Raw genomic sequence first — 13902 nt, 5'->3', positions numbered from 1 at the left:
CCGTTCTGGAGATCTATCTCTTGGTTGGGGAGACCTTCCTCTGGTCTGAAACTGTTTTTCTCTGGGAGTGGTTTGCTTATTACCCTCCCACTTCTTCTTTTGAGAATTGAGATTATTCTTAATAAATATTTTTTCAGGATTTTCAGTTATTTGTGGTTTTAGTGGTTTCCCATCCAAACTATCTCTACCTAATTCTCCATAGGATTTTTCAATTATTCTGGCAAGTTCAAAGGGTTGTTCTGTTATATCGGTTTCTTTTAATTTTTGGCGGCAGGTTGTACCGTCAATTGTCAAATGAACTAATTGTCTATATGCTTTTGTTAATTTTTCTAGCTGGACTAAAAGTTCTCCGCTTGACATTTTTTCAATGTCAGGATGTGGTGTATAGCTGGCTAGAACCAGCCATGTGGCTCCTGGTCTACCTAGTGGACCGAGCCTGGTGATGAGATTTTGATGTTTTAGCACGCCATTAAACCAGAGCTCATGCTCCTGGTAAGTTAGTGGAATTTCAACGTCCTCGAAAGGGGTGTATTCCTCTGGAGTTTCCTCTATTTTGTAGTAGTGGATCTCGCATGTCAGCATTTGCTGCTGGAAAATGTATCCATGAATAGAATACCTCTGTCTGCCGATATTCATGTGCCTCGACAACAAATATGACTGTACCACCTCTTGATGATACGCCATTTTCTATAAGCTTTATAGGTATGGTTTTCCTTACACTTACCGGGATGAGTATTGCATCCGGTTCATTTTGTTGGAGACTTGTGTCTTCCGCCAAAAGTTGAGTTGCTAGTCTAGCTCTCTCCCTTTCAGTCATTTTGCTGACTGAAAGTTTGCAGTTCAAGTTTCAAGGAAACAAAGATTCGGTGCACAATATTTTGGAACACTGCATCCTTCAACGTTGACTAAACCAAAAACTAATACATAGGAATCTCTTCCTACAAAGTTTTGGCGGATATTAACCTTTTACCCACTCCAGACGTCTATTGGAGTTTTTACGGGAAAAGAGGTCTGTGTGAAAAGCACGACTGAGTTACTTTATTATCTAGCGTTAAATTATCGCCTTACCAAACATTGGTCACCATGTAGTGTAGTTCCTATATTCCCAAAAGGCTCTGCGCATTGGAATAACATAAATGATAGTATAGACGTAGGACTGCGGTCGAATAGGTCTCTGTTGAATATGTTAGACTTAATTGTGTGTGCCAGCTAGCTCAAAGGTCACTAGAAACTTTCTCGAATACACAAGAAGGGATTAGCTTCTGACAACCATATAACATGACAACTTTGTTCCCCCTGAAATAGGGAATATCTCCAGAGTTGCGGAAACAATAGATAGTTATTTCACTCAGTCAATCGTGCATGCTTAGATTCACCAGGAGTGCAGAGAAATAGAGAGACGAGCGATTTCAATAAAAGTGATTATTTATTGAGCAGTCTTCTTTCTCATGCAAGAGAAGTGAATTGCCACAATTGCAATACTTGTCATAAAGTAAAGTGCGTACAGTAAAATGAGTATTATGAAATAATACTGTAAAAGCATGTATATGGTTTCTAAGCCATATGATACTTAAAACGGATAAAATATATACAATGATAAAATAATGACTAAATGTACTCAACTGGTGTTTCTTAGATACGCCAACCCCTGTGTACTTAACCTAAGCCTAGTACGTGGGAAGGAGTAGATGAGTTATAGTTTTTCCAAGAATCTGAATCAAGAATTCTCTAAGGATCTAATCAGCTCCGTACCTTGGGTATAGAATGTAGGAGGTCTTGTATCTCTCTCTCAGGACTCGATCTCCCAGGAACCCGCAAGGGTGACAGGGAAACACTGGAGCTGGATTTCTCGGCAGGAGAAAAGACAGCGTCTCTCTCAGTGCGTCAGCAGGGAGGGTCGGTTTCCTTCGGCACTCGCATCACCAGGGCGTCGGGCAAGTAGATAGCTGCTCCAAACCACCGTCTGTTGCTTAAGGCAGATGTTGGTATATTTATACCTGGAAGATGCCGAGTTTGACGTAAGGTTGGACATAAGACGTCACTAAGAACTCGCAGTTCTTTCAGGACTCCAGGAGTTCTAGGACAAATCAATACCGAAGCAGGGGGAATTCCCGGGCTGCTGGAGGCTTGGTTTGTTTAAGAACGCGTTGTGCTTTCTAGGAGTCTATGGGAGTAGCCTTGCCGTATTTGGACTTCATTGGCTATGACTTAATATGGATATGATTCTTATGCCTTTATAAGGATATGATTTGATATAACCACACAAGGGCATAAATCGGGAATGTTTTAAATAGGGTCCTAGATACGTTCACAACAAACATAATCCAAAATTCAACCCATGGTGAAACTAGATATGTTTTTTCAACTTGATGAAAGAGTTCTGTTATTTTTTCTTTGAAAGTTTTATTTGCTGGCATATTTTCAGGTTCACTGGGATCCTCAGAAAATGTATCAAAGTTGACGAAATAGCCCGAAGCAGTTCTGTCAATTGTTGGAATTGCATCAGGATTGGTTGGAATTGTTGGAGCTGCTTCTTCCTTTGTTATATTTGTATAGTCAGAGGCTACATCATTGTAGACAGGAGTTTTTTGACGAACTGTTATTTGGGTCTCAAGAGGTACAAGTTCAATGGTATTGTTGCATAGTCCTTCTTTGTATCAAAGGTGACAAGTCTTGCAGTTTGAACCTCTTGGATTGTAGCAAGATTTGGTCGTCTGCTACATCTTGAGAGACCACTGGGCCTACTACTTATTATTGGCCACATGATGTGGTTTGACCAGGTTGATAGACACAACTCTGTTCTCCCTTTTACCAGCATGGGGCGGTAGTAACACTGATCTTTTTCCGTGGATTGCTAAGACAGGTGCTGCTTTTCTGTAAGAAGGCCCAAATTCCTTCTTCACCGCGATCTTTTCCCTGACTAGATCCCCAATCTTTGGAATCCAGGCAGGTCTTGCTGGGACAGTTGGTTTTTCTTCAATGGTTGTTGGCTTTTGCGTTGTGTTACTCAGACTTCTTCTTGTTTCATTTAAGTCCTGTAAAACAGACAAACGATCTTTGATATCAAAGGGTTTCTGTTCTACCACTGAAGTTTGACAATCGAGGTGTTCGATAATCATTCTAGTACCAAACAGTAATTCATGTGGAGTGATTCCACTCAGAGAATTTCTTGGCAGATTGTTAAGACTACGTTGGACACTTATTAGATGTTTGACCCACCCATCACCCAAACCTAATACCCTAGCTGTTATAGATTGCTTTATGTCACGTTTTTTTCTGTCCACTACCGCATATCCCTCAGGATGAAATGGACTTGAGGACCGCAATGCAAAGCCCAAGCTGACCATGGTCTCCTTGTAAGCCAGAGAGCTAAACGCAGGACCCTGGCCAGAATGTAGCGTGCCGATTGGGTATGTGCCGATAAAGACTCGCAAATCTTTTATAACAGTTTGAGCGTCAGCCGAGCGCTGGTGCCACATCCAAATGAATCTTGTCTCATTAGTTCTGGGACCGCATTCGTCCATTGTGACGTTTGATTGTAGATAGTCTAATGCTGTCTAAGAATGGTGTCTGAACTGGGCTGGCTACACTGTAGTCAGGTATCTGGTGGTTTTCAAAGCTATGATCTCTTTAACAGACATCCCAATTAATTCCAAATTCGTAAACGTGGACGCTCATTCCTGGCCACCAGTACATCTCTTCTAATTCTATTAGAGATTTTAAGATCCCTTGATGTGTCAGACCATCTCCCATATGTGCTTCGTGAACCACAGCACCTCTCCGGTTCCTGTTTGGAATTACTCTGTCCCCCACTCCAGGGATTCGAGCAAAAGGAACGGAGTTTGCATCATTTATGTATTTATACGTGAGTGGATAGATCTCCATGAGTTCTTGGATAACGCAATACTCAAGCAAGGGGAAGTCCCAGACTGCTGAAGGCGGGTTTTTCCAAGAAATCGTTGTGGATTCTCGGAACTAGTGGAAGTAGCCATGCCGTATTTGGGCTGCATAGGCTAAGTCTAAATATGGCTATGATTTCTATGCCTATATAAGGATAGGGTGATTTATACCTATATATGGGCATGAATCGGGAAAATTACACTAGGATCCTAAATTCATATACAACAAGTGGAAGACAGCACATCAGGAAAATGAAATATTGAAACAAGTTGGTACATACATTACTGTGGGTTGGCTTGTTCGATGCGCTTACACAATAAATTGAAAACGTATACACAGGTTTCCAGTGAACTTTCTGTGGTTGATGGTTTGATCATGAGAGGTGACATGTATGTTCTTCTAAGGCGCATGCCAGAATGGCACGCAGCATGAGTGATGTAATAATGATGCAGATAAAAGAAGATGGAGAATATTTAGTGCACTAAAATGAATGCAACATCCTCAATCAAAAATGGGCCCTTTTATTTTTGACAAGGCACATAAAGGGCATCTTGGGACAACCAAGACATGTATGCGCATCAAAGAACACTATTGGTGGCCTACTATAGAAAACAAGGTAAAGATCACGGTTGACAATTGTCCTGAATGTCTGGTGTCAGATAAACACTGGAAATTGAGTAAAGGTATCTTACACCCAGCTTTTCTTCCGGAGTCCCCTTGGGACAAATTGGGTCTTGACTTCTCAGGATCATACGTCAATCTACCTGGGAAGATGAAGTATGTTACTGTTAGTGGATTATTTTTCAAATTGGTTGTATTTATCTTTCACAAATGAATCTTCCTCATACTCAGCTATAACATTTTTAGATTCCTTTCTATAGAAGGTTCTCCTGGGTCTTTATTTACTGACAATGGGATGCACTTTCTATCTGATCAGATGCATCAATGTTTGGCTATATAGACATCAAACACTTTGCAAGTAGCACTATATTCACCATCCTCTAATGGTCTTGTTGAGAGAGGAAACAAGGTGTTTAAAGAAGGTAACCAAAAGGAGATTTCAGCTGGTTTGGATGTCAAATCCTTCCTTAAAGAGAAAATGTGGAAATATAACTCATCTCCACGTTGCACCTTAGGGGTTACTTCATTTCTTATGTTAAGAGGAAGAAAACGTAATTCTGCATTGTTCTTATTATTGGTTAAAAGATCATCTGGGTGTCAGAGAGCCAGATGTTAAGTTGACTGTCAAGGAAAAAGTCTTACCAATAGTTCATATGAAACAAGGTAAAAAATCTATAAGCAAACACAATCCTTCTAATAATGTCATGGGTCTCAAAATTGGAGATTTCGTATTGATCAAAAACAGTTATGGTGAGAAAGGGAGATTCTATCTTTTCTGCTTCTCCTCAGATTTGACACAGTGGGTTTAACCTCCTTTAGAAAGAGGAAGTAGTGAAAGGAATGTTCACGCATATGCAGACGTCGTTGTGACTCCTCGCACAGTTTCTGACGTACCGAATACTAGGTCCTGTGAAGTCAGGAGACCAAATAGAGTCAAAGATTTTGTAATGTATTAGCATTATTGCTGCTAATGTCGTATTGCTGCATTGCTTATTATTTTATTTGAGGGGGAAGGTGATGTAGTATGCTCCGCCTCGAGAAACACCACCATAATATGTTTATGTTTAGTGTTGCAATGATTAAAATATCTTTGTATTGAGCTAGTGGAGGCGGTAGCCGGTTAGTGGGTCTTCTGTTGTATGGTCAGTTGACTCCACACTTCCAGCTGGCTGGTTGCTACTCGTCATGGGCGAAACGATATATGAAATAAACCCTTTCTTTCAATCAAGTTTCTCATGCTCCTTACCACAGACATTTGCAAGACAATGGTTAGCAGTTTTCTTGGACCAATAGAAATTCTAGCTTGATTAAGTGATCAAGGGAAGAATATGTTATTTGCTATCTGTTACTGAATGATTAAAGTACTTATGCACAATAAAAAGTGCAAAATAGGAGCAGATAAAAGAACCAATGGAACATTTTGCCTTAGGGGAGGGTATCAAAGACGTTATCAAGTTTTCCTGATCTTATTCTCCAAACCCAAAGCAGATATCTAGAAGTAGCAAAAATTAGTTGGTCCAAGGTTTGCAAAACGTCTGTGAACTTCTTCACTCCCGATTCCTTGTCCTATAGCAAACAGTCTCCCCTTTACTCACATCAGGACTCTAGACACTAAAATATCTGGGATACTCTCCAGATTCCCTATTGGTATATTCAAATCATTCACTGGCCCAACTGGCAATGCAAAGGAAGGCATACATTGATTAATAGCTTTCAATTCCATTGCAATACAGTAGAGAAACCCAGTTTGTTTTTTTGATTGATCCATTTCAGCCACAGTCACTTACAGATTTCATGTCAAGCATGCTAGCATTATGAGTAACCTTTTATTGCCACTCCAAAACTGCAGCACCTTAAGGCATATCTCAACCATACTTAAAATTCTAGAATTAGAACTTCACTACAATCTATATAAATCAAAGCCTAGCAGCCATCTGCCTCTTTGATTCACTGCTCTTGACAGTTAGCACTTTTGCAAAGGGATTTGATGTAACCTGTTTTTTATTACTCTCAATGTCTATTGTTGTTATTAGGTAGATACTTTACCATTCTATTTTAAAGTATGCTGGTATTATTAATTTGTTCCCAATGTATGAGATTTATCTTTAATTATTAGGAAATGTGATCATTAGTTAGACATATTTCTACTATTGTTTTAAGTTTCTTAGAAGGATTTAGGTTTGTATTATTTACCTTGCACTGTATTCGAATTTCCAGGCAGCGTAGAGAAGCAGGACCTTTGTTCGTCCCGTGACTCGCAATGTTATTTTGATGACGCACTGGAGGCGCCAGACCTTGCGGGCCTCCGTAGTTCAATGATGTTACTCGTTGTTTGTACGTTGTAGCATCATTCGACTATGTGCAGCCAGTTTGTATACAGGAATGCCATAGCGACCAGGAGCTCGGCAAACATGTCGGTGAAGAGATTTATGAGGCAGTTACGAACTGGCATAATTTTGAGGGCCTTTTTCAAGAAAACTAAAATAAATCAAGGAAGTAAGTTCATAAGCGTACACGAGAAAAAAAAGAGTAAAAACAAAGAGAAGGATTTTGGGAGATTTTGTATGCCTCAGGTGTAAGAGGTTGAACCATTAGTAATAGATAATAATAGTGAAATGATGAAAAAAATGGTGCAGGAGGAGGAAAGGTCCTCAGTAAGATTTTAGGATCAGTTTTTAAGAGGAAAAGGAAGGTTCCAAATTTTTCTGATGAAGACTTTTGGTCCTTAGACGAGGAAGAGGGTTTTCACTGGAGTTAGGTTCGGATTCCCATTTTGTCTCACACTTCATGTGGGTTTTGCGAGGTTTAGGGGATAAGAGTTTGTATATTTTAGAAACGGTGTGTCCAGGCTTTAGCAGCTACAGCATCATTGAAAGGATCGAAGGGTTGGTAGGTTTTAGAGAGCGTAGCTTGAGCAGTGACTTTAGTTTTAGAAATTTATAAAACTCTATTGAGTTTACCTTGTGTAGAGTCTGAAGTTCAGAAGAAGGCAAGGGGAGATACTCTTTAGAGATCGTTGACTAGATTGATGCCTTTTTTTACCATTGTTTCTAAAGGAGCATCTCTCCGTCGATCCTCAGGTATGGGTTGTGCCAGAGAGAGGTTAAGGTGTATTTGTTAATTTTTACCACAAATAAAAGATCCATACATAACAGGGCTCTTTTATTATTTAGCATAATATATTTTGAGTGAGGGATGGAGATATATCCATGGTGAGGAGGGCAGGTAGGGGGGTTTCAATAAAAACAATTTGAGATTAATAAAAATGAAGAGGGTGAGCAGGCTAGGAGCTTAACAGGAAAAAGAAAAATGAAGAATAAGGTTGAGAAAGATGAGGATAGGTTTGTGGGCTGGCAGAAAGGTGGTCTTGGCACCACACAGAAAGAGGGTGTCCAGCACGGCCCAAAAAAAGGTGTCCTTAGCGACTCACATGAGAGTCAGGGTGGGTCTGATGATGATAATTCATATAGCCGATACGTTGAGAGTTTTGATGAGTTTGTTTTTGATAATTTTGGGCACTGGACTATGATAAGGAAGAAAAGAACAGGAATGAGAAAGATTTTGTTAAGGACCCTCAGGGGATAGATATGTTCAGTCTAGATTTGATAAGGTACCGGCGAAGTTCAGATTGGTGGCCGCTTTCACATGTGGCGGAATTTATAAGCCTGTGGATAAAAAAGCCTTTAGAGAAAAAGGCTAGGTCTGTAATGCGAGCGGAATGCTGTCGACCAGTACTAGAGAATAAAGGTTGTTTGACTCCAGATCTAGACTTGATCTGATTTGTTATTTATTTAAGATGGGTCATGATCCCAGAAAGGGACTGGAAAGGGCACTGAAAAGGTGCTAGGATCGTCTGCTGGACAAAATTCACCCTTTTACTAGAACTATGGACATGGCAGAGGAAGCCAGGACAAAATCAGTCTCTGTAGATACAGAGCTTCTTAGAGGTTGGTCTCAAAGAGTAATGTGTTTCCTTGGAAACGCTAACGCAGCCATAATGGCGGAGAGATGGAAAGTAGTCCACATGAGAACAGTCCGAAATTTGAGGATTTTGTTAGGAAGGAGCCTAGCAAGGACCTTAAAGGATATTTATTTGGTGAAGGGCTAATGAAAGGGGTAGGAAACACGTTTCTACCTTCATTAGACTTGATAAGGCCCAAAGTTCCCTTAGAAATGTTTCTGAGGGACGTGATTTTGACAGGGCTGGAGCAAGGGGACTTTTCCCTGGCCCATTTAACTCAATTTCCCAATACAAGTCGCTTGGACGGGCATCCTTCAGATTTCTCTAGTCAGTCACTGGTTTCTATCATCAAAGTGGAAGGAGTGTCAGAGGATATCAACCCAGAGGAAGGGCTCACTTTGCCTAAGGAAATCAAGGTAGGTATGAGGATGATTTCTGGTTCTTCCCTAGGTACGGTAGGGGGCGATTAAGACAACTTCTTCAGAATTGGAGAAACGTAACAAGCACTCAATAGAGTTCAGGGAATTGCGTGTTCAAGAGGTAGAACCAAGAGAGATGTTTTTTCAGAAGGAGCAACAAGAGTTGGTAAGCATGGATGTTCAAAATATGTTGGGGAAAGGAGCAATAGAGAGAGTCAATGCGGAATACGTGGGTTATGTGAGCATGCAATTTCTGGTAAAAAAGAAGCACAAAGGATGGTTTCCTGTCATAAATTTGAGAGGTCTGAATTGGTTCCTTGTTTACAGGCATTTTAATATAGAACGTATCCATCTATTAAGAGATCTTTTTTTAAAGAACTGGTTGGTAAAATTGGATCTGAAAGATGTATATTTTATATTCCAATAGCAGAGAATTTCAGTTTTCGTCAATTCAGATGGATGGGAATCCTTTATCAGTTTACTTTGTATGATGATGGATCTCGACGATTCCCTATTGATGTCTCAGAATCGGGAGGAGCTGAGGATTCAATTGTCTATAGTTCAGCAGTTACTGAAGTCCCTGGGGTTTTTAATCAATTTGGAGACATCAGTTCTCGAACCCTGTCAGGATTTGGAGTTTCTTGGGTTCCAAGTAAATATTTCTCAAGCAATTTAAGAGGTTACCAGAGAGAAAGCCTGTAAAAATAAAAACGGATATGAAACGGATTTTAAAAATAAAATATATTTCTTTGAAGGCTTTAGCAAGGATAATATGATTGTTTTCTTCTTCAATTAAGGCAGTTTTTAAGGGACAACTTTATTACGGACGTTTGCAGGTATTGAAAGGGGAAGGTCTAAGGCGATCAGGTGCAGATATCTGCAGAAGCGCAAGAGGAGTTGGTTTGGTGGCTACACAAATTTGAGACTTGGAATGGCAGAGCAATATTTGGGATATGTCCAGATTTGTTTTGGAAACGAATGCAAGCCTTTGCAGTTGGGGTGCATGTTTGGATCAGCAAAAGACAGGAGGCAGATGGTCAGGGGAGGAGAGTCAGAGCCATATAAATGGGTTAGAGATGAGAGCAGGTCTTTTTGCTTTGCACAGTTTTCGGAGAAAATTTAGGAATTGCAACGTTTTATTAAAAATGGAAAATGTGTCAGAAGTGTGTTATATAAATTGTTTGGGTGGCAGCAAATTGAAAAATTTGACTCAGGTTAGAAGGGAGAGATGGAGTTATTGTCTGGAGCAGAAAATAGAACTGCAGGCAGAATATCTACCAGGACTGTTCAATGCGACTGCAGATTGGAATACAAGGTACTGACGGGATACAGTGATTGGAAGCAGAGTGTGCATCTATTCAGGAGAATGGTTGGGGTTCCTTGGAGTGGATCTGTTTGCCTCAACGTTAACTTTCCAGTTACCACTGTATTTCAGTTGGAGAGCAGATCCCCAGGTGAAGCAGTGGATGTTTTTCAACAGGTTTGGAAGGGTCTTCAGGGTTATGCAGGCCCTCCGTTTTCAATGCTTCAGAGGTTGAGGAGACAGAAATGTCAGAATATTTAGATCACTCCTTTTTAGACAGTGCAACCTTGATTTCCAGGGTTGTTGGAGTTGATAGTGGAAGAACTTTATTTTATTTCAATGTTGTAGGAGGTGTTGTTAGGACCAGGAGGAGAGGTTCATCCGTTAGTTGTAGAGGGATCCTTGAACATTCTTGTTTGGAGGATTTCAGGGGAGGACGACAGTTTGAAGGTCCTACAGAACAGGCTCAGGAGTTTCTCAAGGAATCTTGGACACCTGGGACAAGGAAGAGATACGCTGGAGCATGGAAAGAAATGGGTTGGCTGGTGCATGGAGAGAGAGGAGGATCCCGTGGAGGCATCTCCTGTAGAATTCTAAAATTCCTAATAACATATATTTGAGAAGGGTCTTTCTTACAGGACTATTAATTGTTATAGATCTGCAGTAACAACAGGTCACGCCCCAGTAGAGGGTAGTTCCATAGGAAGGCATGCTTTGATTTGTAGAGTAATGAAGGGGACTAAGTTACTGAGGCCTCCTAAACCTAGGTATAGTTATCTGTAGGATGTGAATTTAATTTTTAAGAAGTAAGGGAATGTAATTCTTGGGAAGAGAAATCGCCCAGGCACCTCAGATTGTGGTTGTCACAGGCAGCAGGCGTGGCTAAGCGAAACATCGCTAAAGCATGGGGAGCAAATAGACCCCAGGATATCAGGGACTGGAAGAATGATTTAGATTAGTGTCACATAGCGGAACGCAAGATATTCTGGAGCCGGGTTGCCCTCACAAGTACAAGAAAGTATGGGGCAACTGTGCACAATATAGGGGGACCTCAGGAAGACTGGGGTTGGGGCACAGGGAGGATCGGGAAACATCTCTTGCTGAACCTGCTTTGGGGTAGGATACTGCGCCCAAGGCAATGTGCGTGCACTATATTTAACAACGTAATCACTGCCTCAGATGGATGTAGTCTGCAATCCCCACAAGTGACCTGCGATTTTTTATTTAATATTTGACATATATTGTTTGCTGAGCAATTACCGAATACAAAGATTTATATTAAAAAAAGAACTTAGAGAGCTGCCCATCTAATTAGTTTTTGTCATTACGACAGTTGAGCTGCAAAATTGCAACTCTTTTATGTCTAATTTCTTTCAGAAGTGTTTCAGACGTGTGTGCATTAAAGGTAAGTAATTGATTTTACAACATAGATGGGGTGGTTTTCACCATTACAAGAAGAACTAAGGCAATGTCATCATCAACTTCTTTATCCAAGGTTTGATGACCATCCAAAGTTATATGTTGTGTGCTGTTTAAGACAATATGAGAATAGGATGGCTGAATTCAGAAAGGATGGAGTGAACCAATTATTAAATGCATATGCGAAGCCCCTTAATCCTGCGATTGAAGCAACTATTGCACACTGGGTGAGATGGTGTATGTTTGAAGCAGGAATGGATATGTTGAAGTTTGGTGCACATTCAGTGAGAGGGGCTTTGCAAGTAGGTATTTTCATCAGGAGGTTGCCTTGAAGTGATTCTGAAGGTGGCAGACTTGTCTAATGCTGGTGTAATTGCAATATTTTATTTAAAGTCTATGGAACATGTTTCAGGAGTGGTATTATCACACCTTTGAACATGCATAATACTAGCCTCCGGTCTTGACATGAAATGTAGATTCTCCTAGTTTTATTATCAGAGAATCTGTGTTTCATTAAAGACACAGAGGTTAGCATTCTGTTCTCCCTTTCCAGGTAGGTTCAAATAAAGGGAGAGCTAAGGCTTGGTATTAGAGATTCTGTGTTATTTAAGTTATATTCCTTTTGCTATTCCGATTTACATAAATTACAGTGATCATTTTATATATTACATTTTTCCAAGAAAATCCGCAGAGGTGGAGAGCGGAAGGAGAGTAGAAGAGAATGTAGGAAAGGATGATTTTCTTTTGCGTTTGGTTTCAAGTTTAATGATGTTCCCATGGAGCATCTAAAAAGAGGAAGATGGCTGGGCTTTGGTTTATATAGACTGTAGTGGAGTTCTAATTCTGGAATTTTAAGTATGGTTGAGATATGCTTTAAAGTGCAGCAGTTTTGGAGTGGCAATAAAAGGTTATGCATAATGCTAACCTCCGTGTCTTTAATGAAATCCAGATTCTCTGATCATAAAACTAGGAGAATCTACATTCCCATGCAGTTTTCTGCATCAGTAATAACACATCAATGAGGGATCCCCCCTCCCCATGTGCTGCAAAAATATCTCAATTTGGTGTGCATAGCTGATCTAATTGGTCCTCAGGGAGGGATTAAGGGAGCAATTAACATCTTTCCGGCTTTTCTCCCTTCCATCCTTTGAGAGAGACAGTTCTTCCTGATGCTTCTATCCTTTTCCCCCCAGAGAACATTCCAATCTGTTCATCAAGTATTTGCCGATCAGACATATTCACCTGCCAAATTACTGGCGAAGAAGACAATCATAGTTCGGATACATATAGAGAGTCCGCACCCTGATGAGAAACAAAAAGACTTCCATTCAAACTACTGGTTTAATTACACCCATTTCCACTAGATGCCTTAGATGCAGGAATTGTCCCCCTCTTAACTGTTTTTAATAAATGTTTCCCTTCAAATTCCCTTATGGAAGCAACCAATGGGGGTCATATCTTCAGAGATTGGAGAGATCAAATCTCTAAAGGGTGGGCTCGGTTTCCATATCAGGTGTTAACTGTTCTCTACACCCACCACTGTCTAATGTGGTAGTTGCTAAATATACCTTTTCAGTCAATACCTCCACAAATTTCCTTTTACTGGTGGAGTTAGATCTTCTTTGTATAACTTATGTATAACTTATGCGCTGCTCCCACCATTGTTTCCAATAAATTAGGTCTTAATATAAAAGACCCTCCACTCTTACTTTTCCTTCCTGAGTTCAGCTTTTTAAGTACACCAGTCCGCTTATTGTCCAAAACCTTGGATTTCAGATGCATCCGTAAGTTACACCCCTCCTGGGATGATCCAGACCCCAGTGATGCCGCAACAAGCACCTAAAACCTGCTTTGTTTTGTCCACACCACCAGGAGGGTTGAAGTGTTACAAGTAGTGAAAAATCAGTAGTCTTGGCAAAAGATGGTCTCCGGCCACTAAGTTCTTGTCAACAGGCCCACAAATTCACTGGCTTCACCAGTCCTTCTTGCTGCCCACTTCCGGCTTGCTACACCAACACAGCCATCCCACATCACCTCCACAAACACCCCAGCACCTAGCCTCACTTCAACTGCCCCACATATGCAGCTATTTACTGCCACTCATTCTACCACCCCCTTAAATGCTTATCATTACTTTAGTCAGTGAATGGATCCTTTAGAGAGAGAGCGCAAAGGGGTGTAAAGTAACTTGTCCACATAGGTGATACAGAGGTAGGAGGTTTGGGAGAAGGCCTGGCGGGGCAAACAAGAAAGGCAATTGGGAGATCAGGGATTGGAGT

Source organism: Lissotriton vulgaris, chromosome 3_1 (assembly GCF_964263255.1).
Source record: "Lissotriton vulgaris chromosome 3_1, aLisVul1.2, whole genome shotgun sequence".
Classification (NCBI taxonomy): domain Eukaryota; kingdom Metazoa; phylum Chordata; class Amphibia; order Caudata; family Salamandridae; genus Lissotriton; species Lissotriton vulgaris.
Note: the sequence above shows the minus strand (reverse complement) of the source record.